General features: G+C 42.9%; 2 non-coding genes across 2 annotated transcripts; both read right to left on the bottom strand.

The window, feature by feature from the left end:
* Nucleotides 1-273: 273 nt before the first annotated feature.
* On the bottom strand, nt 274-380 carry LOC147943672 (small nucleolar RNA R71). Its single transcript, XR_015558659.1, has one exon. It is a non-coding gene; the product is annotated as a small nucleolar RNA R71 (small nucleolar RNA).
* A 9,109-nt stretch (nt 381-9,489) lies between these two features.
* On the bottom strand, nt 9,490-9,596 carry LOC147943671 (small nucleolar RNA R71). Its single transcript, XR_015558636.1, has one exon. It is a non-coding gene; the product is annotated as a small nucleolar RNA R71 (small nucleolar RNA).
* Nucleotides 9,597-14,432: the final 4,836 nt, after the last annotated feature.

Here is a 14,432-nt window from a genome sequence, read left to right as displayed (position 1 = left end):
AAAAGTGGATTGATCTCCATGATTCAAGCCAACAAGTTTCATGGGTTGCCAATGGAGGATCCACTTGATCATCTAGATGAGTTTGACAGAATATGTGGTCTAACCAAGATAAATGGAGTAAGTGAGGATGGTTTCAAGTTGAGGCTCTTTCCATTCTCACTTGGAGACAAGGCTCACCTTTGGGAGAAGACTCTTCCTACTGGAGCAATAACCACATGGGATGCTTGCAAGAAGGCTTTCTTAGCCAAATTCTTCTCTAATGCTAGGACTGCTAGATTGAGGAATGAAATTTCTGGGTTTGCTCAAAGGAACAATGAGACCTTTTGTGAGGCATGGGAAAGGTTCAAAGGATATCAGACCCAATGCCCTCATCATGGTTTCAGCAATGAGTCACTCTTGAGTACCTTGTATAGAGGAGTGCTTCCAAAGATAAGGATGTTGCTTGACACAGCTTCTAATGGCAACTTCCTCAACAAGAATGTGGAAGAAGGCTGGGAATTAGTTGAGAATCTTGCTCAGTCAGATGGCAACTATAATGAGGACTATGATAGGACAATAAGGAGCTCCTCAACTGATCAAGAAGACGAATATAAGAAGGACTTGAAGATGGTCAATGAGAAACTTGACAAGATTCTTCCTAGCCAGTCCAAGTCCATTCACTTCATTGGTGAAGAAGAAGCTCAAGTTCAAGAGGGGGAGACTGAATTTGCTGAGTTATGCTACATGCAAAACCAAGGAGGATTCAAAGGCTACAACCAAGGGGGTTTCAAGAACAACAATCTCTCTTATAGGAGTACCAATGTGGCTAATCCTCAAGACCAAGTCTATCCACCTCAACAGCCTCAACAGCAACAAACCTACATCCCCAAACAACAACATCAAGTGTTCCAGCCTCAGTTGTGTCCCCCACCAGGGTTTCAGACTAACCAAGGCCAAGAACAAGACTTAAGAGCTATGATGCAACAATTGTTGATTGGGCAAACACAAGGTAAGATTGAGGAAGCCAAGCAGTTTGCTGAGTTGAACCAAAGGTTAACATCACAGTACAATGATCTAAATATGAAGTTTGAGGGTCTTAATTCAAGAGTGAAGTATATGGAGGGTAACATAGCCTCTACTTCAGCTCCAAAACCCAACCAACTCCCTGGAAAAGCTGTTCAAAATCCAAGGGAGTTCACAGACAAAGCCATTCAATTTCAAGAGGAAGAAGTCACTGAGGACAGTAAAGTCCAAGTTTAGGGGAATTCATTAGTTACTGAAGCCCCAAGTGACATTTGTGCAAAGCAACAGGAGCTCACAGGCGAACTCGACCAGAAACTCGAGCAGCCACTCGACCGAGTGCATGCTCGAGTGGTCGATCGAGTTGGGGACTCCGAAGCTGTCAAGCCTGCTAAGTACATTCCTCCTGCTTACAAGCCTCCACTACCATTCCCTGGGCGTTTCAAAGCACAAAGGATCAAGGAGTTAAGGGAAATCATTGAGAGAAAGGAAATGTTGGCTAAGCAACAAGAGGAAGAAAGGGTTTTGAAGGAAGAAGCTTTGGTTGAGAAAAAGGAAGAAGTGATGGCTATTCAAGAGATCATCATTGCTTACCAAGAAGAGGAGAGAGGACCTGCCTTGGAACAGTATGAACCATATCCTCTCTATAGAAATTTTTTGCTTGATTTGTCAATAAAGAAGGCTCAGGCTCAAGATGAGAAGGATCTTGAGAACCTTGGAGGAGTGATCATCCCACTTAAGCTTAAGGACCCAGGGCCATTCTATCTGCCTTGCACAATCAGTTACCTCCACTACAATCAATGCCTTTATGATTTGGGAGCTTCAACAAGTGTGATGCCATACTCCCTAGCTCAAAAGCTTGGGAGAACTGACTTCAAATCCACTAAACTCCATGTGTGCCTAGCTGATGGGACAAATAGAGAGGTAGTTGGAAGGTTGGAGAATGTCCCACTCAAGATTGGAAAGGCAAGGGTTCATACTGATTTTGTGGTCATAGAGATGGACAAGGAGCCTGAAGATCCAATCTTGTTAGGGAGGCCATTTTTAGCCACTGTTGGAGCAGTAATAGATGTTAGGGAAGGTCTTGTGACCTTGAACATTGCTGAGGATACAGTCATGAAGTTCAACATCTATAACCCAACCAACCTGCCTACCATTGATGATCAACCCTTCACTATCAAGGAGAGAGTTGATCATGAGGTTTTCAAGGATGAAGGAGACCCTAAGGCTGAGCTCCCACTTCAAGAGGATTCTGTTGAGAAGCTTAAGAGGTCAGTTCAAGAGCTGTCTAGTATGGTTGAGGATCTCTAAGTTAAGCTGAACAAGAGGTCTTTGAGGAAAGCAAGACCTAGGCTCAAAATCAAGAAGAAATATGGTTTGTGTGCTAAAGGTGAGGTGATCAATGATCAACTTCACAGTGACCAAGAGGTTCCAGGGAGGATTTCATCACCTTCTTGGTATCTAAATCAAGGATGAAAAGGAAACCAAAGTCAAGCTTAGTGACTTTAAATAAGCTCACTAGGGAGGAAGTCCCTAAGGTATCCTTTGTAAATATGGTTTAATTTCTTAGTAGTTTTGATGTATTTTCTTTTATGTTTTTGTTGGACAGGCCTTTTAGTGAGAATGTAGTTGGTTAAGGAGAGATGTGGACTTGGAGAAGAAGACTCGCAGGCCCACTCGACCAGGCCACGAGAGGTACTCGGCTGAGCTGGATACTAATTGAGGCCCATTCGGTTCCCATTCTTCTAGAATGATCGAGTGGAGGGAAGAACAAGGAGAAAAATTTTGAAATTTCAAATTTGGTCAAGGAGCTCGACCACGTGCTGGTCGAGTGTGGGGTCGAGTGGCAGCCAAAAGCAAGTCAAAGATTCCCAATTCAAATTTGAATGGTATGGACGCTCCACCCTTGTCTCTTTATCCCCTTAGCTTCTTTATATAGTCCTTGCACGATCCTATACCTCTCACATTCTCTCATTTGCTCAAAACATTTAAATTCAAGCGTTAAAATCTCTTTCAAAGTTCATCTCTTGCTCAAGCTTTGTTCTTTCAAGTTTTTGGGTCACTAACCTATTAACTTTGAGCTTTGAGTCTATTTCCTTCAGTTTCTTTTGAAAATGTCTTCCAAGATAACCAAGAAGTCTCACCAAACCGCTGCAAGCTCCATGGAATGTCGTGATGCTAGCCTTGAATCAAGAGGAGAAGCTGGGAGAGTCACTCGACGGACCACTCGATCGACCACTCGACCGAGTGGCGGTTCGAGCAGCCGGTCGAGCCAGGTGCCGCGTCCAAGGAGAGAGCTAGTTGAGGAAGATCCTGAGAGGACCGAAAGTGAGGAGGAAAGAGAGCCTGCTCTCAATGAGTTTATGAGGAGACACAAGGCTAATGGGAAGAGGCCAGCTGTTGAAGTTGAGGAAGAGGAGAGTGATGAGAGTGAGGAAGAGAGTGAAGAAGAAGAATTGTTGGATGATGGAGAAGCTGAGTCTTGTGGGCTGTCAAAGAGGCAGCTTTATGATGCTTTTATGAGGATGGAGTTCCTGGGAACTAGATATCCTCACAAGGAGACCATGGAGAAGCTTGCTATTGATGAGGATGTGGAATATCTCTTTGAGAAGAGCAATCTCACCAAGTTTATGGGGCTTTGCATAGAGGGCTACAAAGAGGAGAGTTGTGAGTTCCTTGCTACTGTAAAGCTGCATACATATGCAAGGAAAGACCCTGAGGTTGGAGCTGGCCACATTTCCTTCACTATCAAAGGAAAGAACCATGAGCTTTCAATGAGAAAGATAGCCAATGTGTTTGGCTTTGAGGTTGGGAGCAATAGGAGTTTGATGGTTCCAAGAGAAGAGTTGTATGCTGTGTGGGAAACCATTGGAGACAACAAGCTCTACTCATCCTCAAACTCCAAGAGCTCAAGGATAAGGAGCCCAGTCCTAAGGTACTTCCACAAGGCTCTTGCCAACACCTTCTTTGCAAGAAAGGAAACTGGGAACATTAATGAGGGAGAGCTAAAGATGATTGATTTGGCTCTTAATGGAGTGATCTTTCAAGCAAGGAATGGTGCCATCATCCTTGGAAGCACAGTGGAGACTGACCTAGGAATGGTGCTCATTGACCACATGATTCAATTGAGAAGTTGGGTAGGAAAGTTGGAGAACAAAGGGTCAAGAGGAGCACTTACCATTGGAGGCATCATCACTCCAATCCTTAAAGCTGCTAAAGTTCCACTTAGAGGAGAAAGTGTTTCACCAAGATGGATTGACTCAAGCTACCTCACTTCTACTCTCATCCTAGCCAAGGAGATGCATCAAGGGAACCACATCTTCAACTTTGAGCTTCCAACACTTGGGAAAAAGCAATTCATATTGCCTAACCAAGAGCTCACCACCATTCAAGAAGGAGCCAACATTGATTTTTGGCCAGCTGAGGAGCATTGGTTTGATGGAGTGGTTCAACCTAGAGTTGAGGAAGCTGGGAATGCACAAGTAGCTGATGGAGAGGAGCAGTTCTACTTTGAAGACTATGAGCCCAACCCAAGAGATAGTAGAGGAGTGAGGGAGAATGCCAAGAGATTAACTCTTTTGCAAAAGTGGGGCAAGTGGCATGGAAAGAGGTTTGAAAAGCTGAAGAAGAAGATGACCAACATGGCTAAGTCTATCAAAGGCTTAAAGAAGGAGATTGCTGAGCTGAAGAGTGGAAACTCATCTCCTAGCCATTCAAGCCCTTTGAGGAGAAGTAGCTCAACTAGAGTACTTTCAAGGGTTGCGAATCCTGTGGAACCAGCTAGGGCTTCAATGTATGAGCCAAATCAGAGGAAGAGGAGCTCAAGTACCCGAGAACATCAATTTTCGAGGCACTCGACCGGGTCACTCGAGCACCCACTCGACCGAGCACCTCCAATGCACCCGGCCGAGTACCAGCCCAGATCACCCTATGGTTTCTCACCTCCAGCTGCTTATCCAGGTTATCCAAGTTACCCTCCCATCCCACCTCAGTACTACATGGATCCAGCTCTCTACCAGCAGTTTTGCCAGCAGCAAGGTCAACAATTTGACACTCGCGGTCCAGCTCGACCCCCCCACTCGGACACGTACTCGACCGAGTGCCGGTCGATCTCCATCGTCGAGCTGCCCCAAAGTCCTTCTCCAAGCCACCAGCCTGACCCCAACTACTCCTATGACAGCATGCAGATGGATGTGGACAGCTTCTTACAGAACCCCTAAGGTACCATCATCACCTTCACTTGTAAATATCATTGCATTTCATATTGTGTTTTGTTGTTTTTGGTCTTGAATCCTCAATCCAATTTCTTTCACACAGAGGACTGTGTGATTTAAGTTTGGGGGAGGGTTTGAGACAGCATTTGATGTTGTGTTTTGTGTTCTTATTTCAAATTTTTATCATCATCATGTTAGCACTTGCATAAGCATCTAAGGCATAGAAAAACCATAAAAATTTGAAAAAAAATTTGAAAAAAAAATCTTCATAAAAAAAAGAGTGTTCATGTAGTTTGCATTGCATATTAGGATCTTGTTTAGCATGTTTCATGTAGAATTGTATAATATTTGCATTAGGGATCTATGATGAGTATTCCCTTGTTAGCTTGCTTAATTCACTAGACTAGGATCAATGCCCAAGTTATTAGTACTTTGATGCTAGTTGAGTAGTTAGAAGCATAAGATTGAACCAAGCCTTGAATTCTTGCATTGCATTTGGTCAAAATTGAAGCATGTTGTGATTTGAAACCATTTCCTATTTATAAGAACCTAATATTGACTTTTAGTTATCAATATATGCATTGCTTTAAACTCATGGATACCATATACATACTTGGATCATCTTTCTCCTTTTTACCACTCTTGTTGATCCAAGTAGCTGATTAAATCATTAAGATCAGTTTCCCTACCCCTAAACCAAACCTTCTTTCAAGCCTTGTTTATTCTTGAGTGTGTGAGGCCTATTTTTGGGATTGAGCTTGGTAGAAAGTGTTAGGTTTGAACTGACAAGAGTAAGACCTTGTGTAGTTCTAGTTTGCATTTTTCAAACTAGATAGGACTAGGTGGTTCACTTGTTGGGTTTGGGACTTGGCAGTTTTGAAAAGAAAAGAAAGAAAAGAGAAAGAAAAAGGGTAGAGTCTTTAAGAGGAGATTGTGTTTAAGCAAAGTCTAGTGAAAGGATGGGAAGAAAAGTGTTGTTTAAGATGGTTCTAGTTATGAAAAGAAAAGAAAGAAAAGAAAAGTTTAGCAAAATGCTTATATGTCTTAAGAATAAGAAGAAAAGAGAACCATAGCAAATAAGTAAGAATCCCCCATCCCACTAGAAAGATCAAATAAGAAAACATCTCCTAAGACTTGAAAACCAAAAGAGAAAAAAGGTTAAAGAGAAAAGAAGAAATAAAGGGTAGCACTAGGATCATTTGGGTTTAGATTGCTAGGATAAACACTTTGGGTGCCTTTGGGTAGACAAGGTTTTATTCTTGTATGTGTCTAGGTGTTCTTACCTTTAGCATTCTTCTAAAGCTCAATCCATTTTCATGAGAGAACCTTGATATTGACAAACTCTACTCTAAAAAGAGACCATTTTTGTATCAAAACCCTTTATTACCAAGCCAAATGAGTTTAAGCATTGCATAGAATTGATTCATGTTCTTGATTAATGAATGTTAAAGGAAATGGTTGATTTGAATGCATGTGGATATCTAAGGCTCAAATCAATAAAGGTTGTGAAATGCTTGTCTAAAGTCTTTAATTCCAGCTCATTCAAGTTGCATCATAGTATTAGTAACTTGGACATTGATTCTAGATGGTCTATTTGCAAGCTTTAGGAGCTGAGATCCCACTTTCAAACCTCACTTACCTTCTTATGTCTTGCTTATTTGCTTGAGGGCAAGCAAGGACTAAGTTTGGGGGTGTTGATGTTCATATATTTTACCTTGTTTTCCCTTAGTATATTCACATCTTTTGCATCTTTTGCTATCCATTTTAACCATTATTGCATAAGCTTTAGGACAAATCATGCATTAGAGTTTAGTTGCATTGCATTTGCATCTTTTCATGCATAAACAGGTGATTTGGAGCTTAAGGGGCATGGATGCAATGCTGAGGAGAAGTGAAGCAATCATGAGGAGAAAGCAAGAGAGTTAAGGCTAAAACAACAAGGTCCGGAGTCCAACTCGACCGCACACTCGACCAGAGACTCGACCGTGTGCTGAGGAGGACTCGACCGAGTGGAGATTGCACGAGAGAAGCCAGCTCGACCAAGCCACTCGACCGAGCACTGGTCGAGTTGACCGAGCCGTTGACTACTTTGACTTTTTGTATTTTTAGGGCTTCCACCTCCTCACCTATATAAGGCCTTGTACCTGCAGCCATCAAAGGAGTCCAGCTTTTTAGATATTCCCTAAACCTAGTTTTTACCTTTTTTAGCTTTATTCCTTTTGCATTTTTATTTTTAAGATCTTGTACTTCCTTAAGAAAGAAGACTAGATTCTTGTATTTTGTTAGTTCTATAACTTTCAAGATATTGAGAATTTGAGTTTCATCCTTTCATCAATATTATAGATCTTTGTTTCATCTTCCTAATAATGCAAATTTCAATATTTTCTGGGTTTTTGACTTTGTTCATCATGTATTGTTGTGAGTAGTTTCCTTAGGATCTTGAGGATGGGTTAGGATGGATCGATCTTGTGGTTTATGTGATTTGGTCAAGCTTGATTGTTGTATATCTCTTCTAGGCTAGATGTTCTTATTGCTGATCCTATATCTGAGAGGGTAGGATCTGATTTCAAGCTTCTTAGCATCACACCAATGTTTAAGAAGCATAGATAAGGCTATATCTAGAGCTTACCATTAGGCTTGCTAAGCGATTAGAGGTCTTGTTTGGTTTGAAGTGTATTGCTTAATGCCTGCTTGTGTAGATTCTTTACTGTGTGAGAACAAGTCTAGAATTGCATAGGTTTGATTGTTTCTTGACCATGAGAGTGGGAGAAACTTGTCTTAGATTTATATGTCTAGAGGTTAGCTCAAAGTTTGCTTGAGATTTGTTGACCAAGTTAGATAACCACAATGATTAGTTCATCTCATGAATCCATCCTCAGGACCTTCCTTGTTTATTGATATTTTAGTCTTAATCTTGTTGCTTGCTTGTTGTTTGATTTGACTCTTGTGTTGCTCTGTTTTTCTAGCATTGCTCTGTTTTCCGGATTTAACCAACTCGACCTCTCACTCGACCTACACTCGGTCGAGTGCTTGCTCGAGTTCATCCCCAGAACTCTGGTTTATGATTTGTGATTGTCCTGTTTCATTCTTGTTCCATTCTAGTTGCATTCATTTAGTTTTCAGATCATTACCTGTCTTGCATTAGTTCATTAATAGTAGTTACTATTTCAGTTCTTGCTTCACTACTGTTTCAATCATTCAGTTTCATTTGCATCTAGTTCTTAGTTCTTGTAGTTTATTTTCTGCATTTTACATTTCCATCTTAGGATTGTTAGTGACAAGCAATCTTTACATTTGTCTTAACTTAGATTCATATGCACATCTTAACTGTTCACAAACACTCATTTAGGATTGATATACCTCTTATACTGCAACAGCATAAGGGGAATTGAAACATCCATCCATCATTCCATTCATATCTCACCATTGCATACATCATCATTCACACCACATACAAAATACTTGTTTCAATTTGGCGCCGTTGCCCATTTGAGTGTGTTTTTGTGACATTTAGGACCCATATTAGTCTAAGATTAAGTTTGTTTATACACTTGAATCTTCTGTTGTTGGGTTGAAGTTCCATTTCAGGTACCACTCGACCAGTCACTCGACCATCACTCGACCGAGCATTGATCGAGCACTTGATCGAGTCAGAAGCCGTGTACATTTGGACACCACTTCCCAGTCGACTTGACCCCCCAGACGAGCCTGAGCTCAATTGTGAACATGTTCGAGTCTGTACTCGCGTTTGTTGATGCACACAAGGTCTAAGGGGAAAGATAATCTTCAAAGGCCTATTGACAACATACATAGGAAGCCAAAGGGTTTGGGAAATCAGAGAAGAAGGGTAGTTCAAGTTCAGCAAGAGGATTCAGTGATCATGGAGCAACAAGCTAACCATGAGCAGAGGCCTAGGCACATTGGTGCTGGAGATGCACCCAACACCCACAACCAAAGGGCTGGAATTGTGCCTCCAACTGTAGCAAACAACAACTTTGAGATCAAAAGTGGATTGATCTCCATGATTCAAGCCAACAAGTTTCATGGGTTGCCAATGGAGGATCCACTTGATCATCTAGATGAGTTTGACAGAATCTGTGGTCTAACCAAGATAAATGGAGTAAGTGAGGATGGTTTCAAGTTGAGGCTCTTTCCATTCTCACTTGGAGACAAGGCTCACCTTTGGGAGAAGACTCTTCCTACTGGAGCAATAACCACATGGGATGCTTGCAAGAAGGCTTTCTTAGCCAAATTCTTCTCTAATGCTAGGACTGCTAGATTGAGGAATGAAATTTCTGGGTTTGCTCAAAGGAACAATGAGACCTTTTGTGAGGCATGGGAGAGGTTCAAAGGATATCAGACCCAATGCCCTCATCATGGTTTCAGCAATGAGTCACTCTTGAGTACCTTGTATAGAGGAGTGCTTCCAAAGATAAGGATGTTGCTTGACACAGCTTCTAATGGCAACTTCCTCAACAAGAATGTGGAAGAAGGCTGGGAATTAGTTGAGAATCTTGCTCAGTCAGATGGCAACTATAATGAGGACTATGATATGACCATAACGAGCTCCTCAACTGATCAAGAGGACGAATATAAGAAGGACTTGAAGATGGTCAATGAGAAACTTGACAAGATTCTTCTTAGCCAGTCCAAGTCCATTCACTTCATTGGTGAAGAAGAAGCTCAAGTTCAAGAGGGGGAGACTGAATTTGCTGAGTTATGCTACATGCAAAACCAAGGAGGACTCAAAGGCTACAACCAAGGGGGTTTCAAGAACAACAATCTCTCTTATAGGAGTACCAATGTGGCTAATCCTCAAGACCAAGTCTATCCACCTCAACAGCCTCAACAGCAACAAACCTACATCCCCAAACAACAACATCAAGTGTTCCAGCCTCAGTTGTGTCCCCCACCAGGGTTTCAGATTAACCAAGGCCAAGAACAAGACTTAAGAGCTATGATGCAACAATTGTTGATTGGGCAAACACAAGGTAAGATTGAGGAAGCCAAGCAGTTTGCTGAGTTGAACCAAAGGTTAACATCACAGTACAATGATCTAAATATGAAGTTTGAGGGTCTTAATTCAAGAGTGAAGTATATGGAGGGTAACATAGCCTCTACTTCAGCTCCAAAACCCAACCAACTCCCTGGAAAAGCTGTTCAAAATCCAAGGGAGTTCACAGACAAAGCCATTCAATTTCAAGAGGAAGAAGTCACTGAGGACAGTAAAGTCCAAGTTTGGGGGAATTCATTAGTTACTGAAGCCCCAAGTGACATCTGTGCAAAGCAACAGGAGCTCACAGGCGAACTCGACCAGAAACTCGAGCAGCCACTCGACCGAGTGCATGCTCGAGTGGTCGATCGAGTTGGGGACTCCGAAGCTGTCAAGCCTGCTAAGTACATTCCTCCTGCTTACAAGCCTCCACTACCATTCCCTGGGCGTTTCAAAGCACAAAGGATCAAGGAGTTAAGGGAAATCATTGAGAGAAAGGAAATGTTGGCTTAGCAACAAGAGGAAGAAATGGTTTTGAAGGAAGAAGCTTTGGTTGAGAAAAAGGAAGAAGTGATGGCTATTCAAGAGATCATCATTGCTTACCAAGAAGAGGAGAGAGGACCTGCCTTGGAACAGTATGAACCATATCCTCTCTATAGAAATTTTTTGCTTGATTTGTCAATAAAGAAGGCTCAAGCTCAAGATGAGAAGGATCTTGAGAACCTTGGAGGAGTGATCATCCCACTTAAGCTTAAGGACCCAGGGCCATTCTATCTGCCTTGCACAATCAGTTACCTCCACTACAATCAATGTCTTTGTGATTTGGGAGCTTCAACAAGTGTGATGCCATACTCCCTAGCTCAAAAGCTTGGGAGAACTGACTTCAAATCCACTAACCTCCATGTGTGCCTAGCTGATGGGACAAATAGAGAGGTAGTTGGAAGGTTGGAGAATGTCCCACTCAAGATTGGGAAGGCAAGGGTTCATACTGATTTTGTGGTCATAGAGATGGACAAGGAGCCTGAAGATCCAATCTTGTTATGGAGGCCATTTTTAGCCACTGTTGGAGCAGTAATAGATGTTAGGGAAGGTCTTGTGACCTTGAACATTGCTGAGGATACAGTCATGAAGTTCAACATCTATAACCCAACCAACCTGCCTACCATTGATGATCAACCCTTCACTATCAAGGAGAGAGTTGATCATGAGGTTTTCAAGGATGAAGGAGACCCTAAGGCTGAGCTCCCACTTCAAGAGGATTCTGTTGAGAAGCTTAAGAGGTCAGTTCAAGAGCTGTCTAGTATGGTTGAGGATCTCTAAGTTAAGCTGAACAAGAGGTCTTTGAGGAAAGCAAGACCTAGGCTCAAAATCAAGAAGAAATATGGTTTGTGTGCTAAGGGTGAGGTGATCAATGATCAACTTCACAGTGACCAAGAGGTTCCAGGGAGGATTTCATCACCTTCTTGGTATCTAAATCAAGGATGAAAAGGAAACCAAAGTCAAGCTTAGTGACTTTAAACAAGCTCACTAGGGAGGAAGTCCCTAAGGTATCCTTTGTAAATATGGTTTAATTTCTTAGTAGTTTTGATGTATTTTCTTTTATGTTTTTGTTGGACAGGCCTTTTAGTGAGAATGTAGTTGGTTAAGGAGAGATGTGGACTTGGAGAAGAAGACTCGCAGGCCCACTCGACCAGGCCCTGAGAGGTACTCGGCTGAGCTGGATACTAATTGAGGCCCATTCGGTTCCCATTCTTCTAGAATGATCGAGTGGAGGGAAGAACAAGGAGAAAAATTTTGCAATTTCAAATTTGGTCAAGGAGCTCGACCACGTGCTGGTCGAGTGTGGGGTCGAGTGGCAGCCAAAAGCAAGTCAAAGATTCCCAATTCAAATTTGAATGGTATGGACGCTCCACCCTTGTCTCTTTATCCCCTTAGCTTCTTTATATAGTCCTTGCACGATCCTATACCACTCACATTCTCTCTTTGCAAAAAACATTTAAATTCAAGCGTTAAATTCTCTTTCAAAGTTCATCGCTTGCTCAAACTTTGTTCTTTCAAGTTTTTGGGTCACTAACCTATTAACTTTGAGCTTTGAGTCTATTTCCTTCAGTTTCTTTTGAAAATATCTTCCAAGATAACCAAGAAGTCTCACCAAACCGCTGCAAGCTCCATGGAACGTCGTGATGCTAGCCTTGAATCAAGAGGAGAAGCTGGGAGAGTCACTCGACGGACCACTCGATCGACCACTCGACCGAGTGGCGGTTCGAGCAGCCGGTCGAGCCAGGTGTCGCGTCCAAGGAGAGAGCTAGTTGAGGAAGATCCTGAGAGGACCGAAAGTGAGGAGGAAAGACAGCCTACTCTCAATGAGTTTATGAGGAGACACAAGGCTAATGGGAAGAGGCCAGCTGTTGAAGTTGAGGAAGAGGAGAGTGATGAGAGTGAGGAAGAGAGTGAAGAAGAAGAATTGTTGGATGATGGAGAAGCTGAGTCTTGTGGGCTGTCAAAGAGGCAGCTTTATGATGCTTTTATGAGGATGGAGTTCCTGGGAACTAGATATCCTCACAAAGAGACCATGGAGAAGCTTGCTATTGATGAGGATGTGGAATATCTCTTTGAGAAGAGCAATCTCACCAAGTTTATGGGGCTTTGCATGGAGGGCTACAAAGAGGAGAGTTGTGAGTTCCTTGCCACTGTAAAGCTGCATACATATGCAAGGAAAGACCCTGAGGTTGGAGCTGGCCACATTTCCTTCACTATCAAAGGAAAGAACCATGAGCTTTCAATGAAAAAGATAGCCAATGTGTTTGGCTTTGAGGTTGGGAGCAATAGGAGTTTGATGGTTCCAAGAGAAGAGTTGTATGCTGTGTGGGAAACCATTGGAGACAACAAGCTCTACTCATCCTCAAACTCCAAGAGCTCAAGGATAAGGAGCCCAGTCCTAAGGTACTTCCACAAGGCTCTTGCCAACACCTTCTTTGCAAGGAAGGAAACTGGGAACATTAATGAGGGAGAGCTAAAGATGATTGATTTGGCTCTTAATGGAGTGATCTTTCAAGCAAGGAATGGTGCCATCATCCTTGGAAGCACAGTGGAGACTGACCTAGGAATGGTGCTCATTGACCACATGATTCAATTGAGAAGTTGGGTAGGAAAGTTGGAGAACAAAGGGTCAAGAGGAGCACTTACCATTGGAGGCATCATCACTCCAATCCTTAAAGCTGCTAAAGTTCCACTTAGAGGAGAAAGTGTTTCACCAAGATGGATTGACTCAAGCTACCTCACTTCTACTCTCATCCTAGCCAAGGAGATGCATCAAGGGAACCACATCTTCAACTTTGAGCTTCCAACACTTGGGAAAAAACAATTCATATTGCCTAACCAAGAGCTCACCACCATTCAAGAAGGAGCCAACATTGATTTTTGGCCAGCTGAGGAGCATTGGTTTGATGGAGTGGTTCAACCTAGAGTTGAGGAAGCTGAGAATGCACAAGTAGCTGATGGAGAGGAGCAGTTCTACTTTGAAGACTATGAGCCCAACCCAAGAGATAGTAGAGGAGTGAGGGAGAATGCCAAGAGATTAACTCTTTTGCAAAAGTGGGGCAAGTGGCATGGAAAGAGGTTTGACAAGCTGAAGAAGAAGATGACCAACATGGCTAAGTCTATCAAAGGCTTAAAGAAGGAGATTGCTGAGCTGAAGAGTGGAAACTCATCTCCTAGCCATTCAAGCCCTTTGAGGAGAAGTAGCTCAACTAGAGTACTTTCAAGGGTTGCGAATCCTGTGGAACCAGCTAGTGCTTCAATGTATGAGCCAAATCAGAGGAAGAGGAGCTCAAGTACCCGAGAACATCAATTTTCGAGGCACTCGACCGGGTCACTCGAGCACCCACTCGACCGAGCACCTCCAATGCACCCGGCCGAGTACCAGCCCATATCACCCTATGGTTTCCCACCTCCAGCTGCTTATCCAGGTTATCCAAGTTACCCTCCCATCCCACCTCAGTACTACATGGATCCAGCTCTCTACCAGCAGTTTTGCCAGCAGCAAGGTCAACAATTTGACACTCGCGGTCTAGCTCGACCCCCCCACTCGAACACGTACTCGACCGAGTGCCGGTCGATCTCCATCGTCGAGCTGCCCCAAAGTCCTTCTCCAAGCCACCAGCCTGACCCCAACTACTCCTATGACAGCATGCAGATGGATGTGGACAGCTTCTTCCACAACCCCT

Source organism: Camelina sativa, chromosome 5 (genome assembly GCF_030686135.1).
Source record: "Camelina sativa cultivar CO46 ecotype springtype chromosome 5, ASM3068613v1".
Classification (NCBI taxonomy): Eukaryota; Viridiplantae; Streptophyta; class Magnoliopsida; order Brassicales; family Brassicaceae; genus Camelina; species Camelina sativa.
This window is presented reverse-complemented; position numbering and strand designations above follow the sequence as displayed.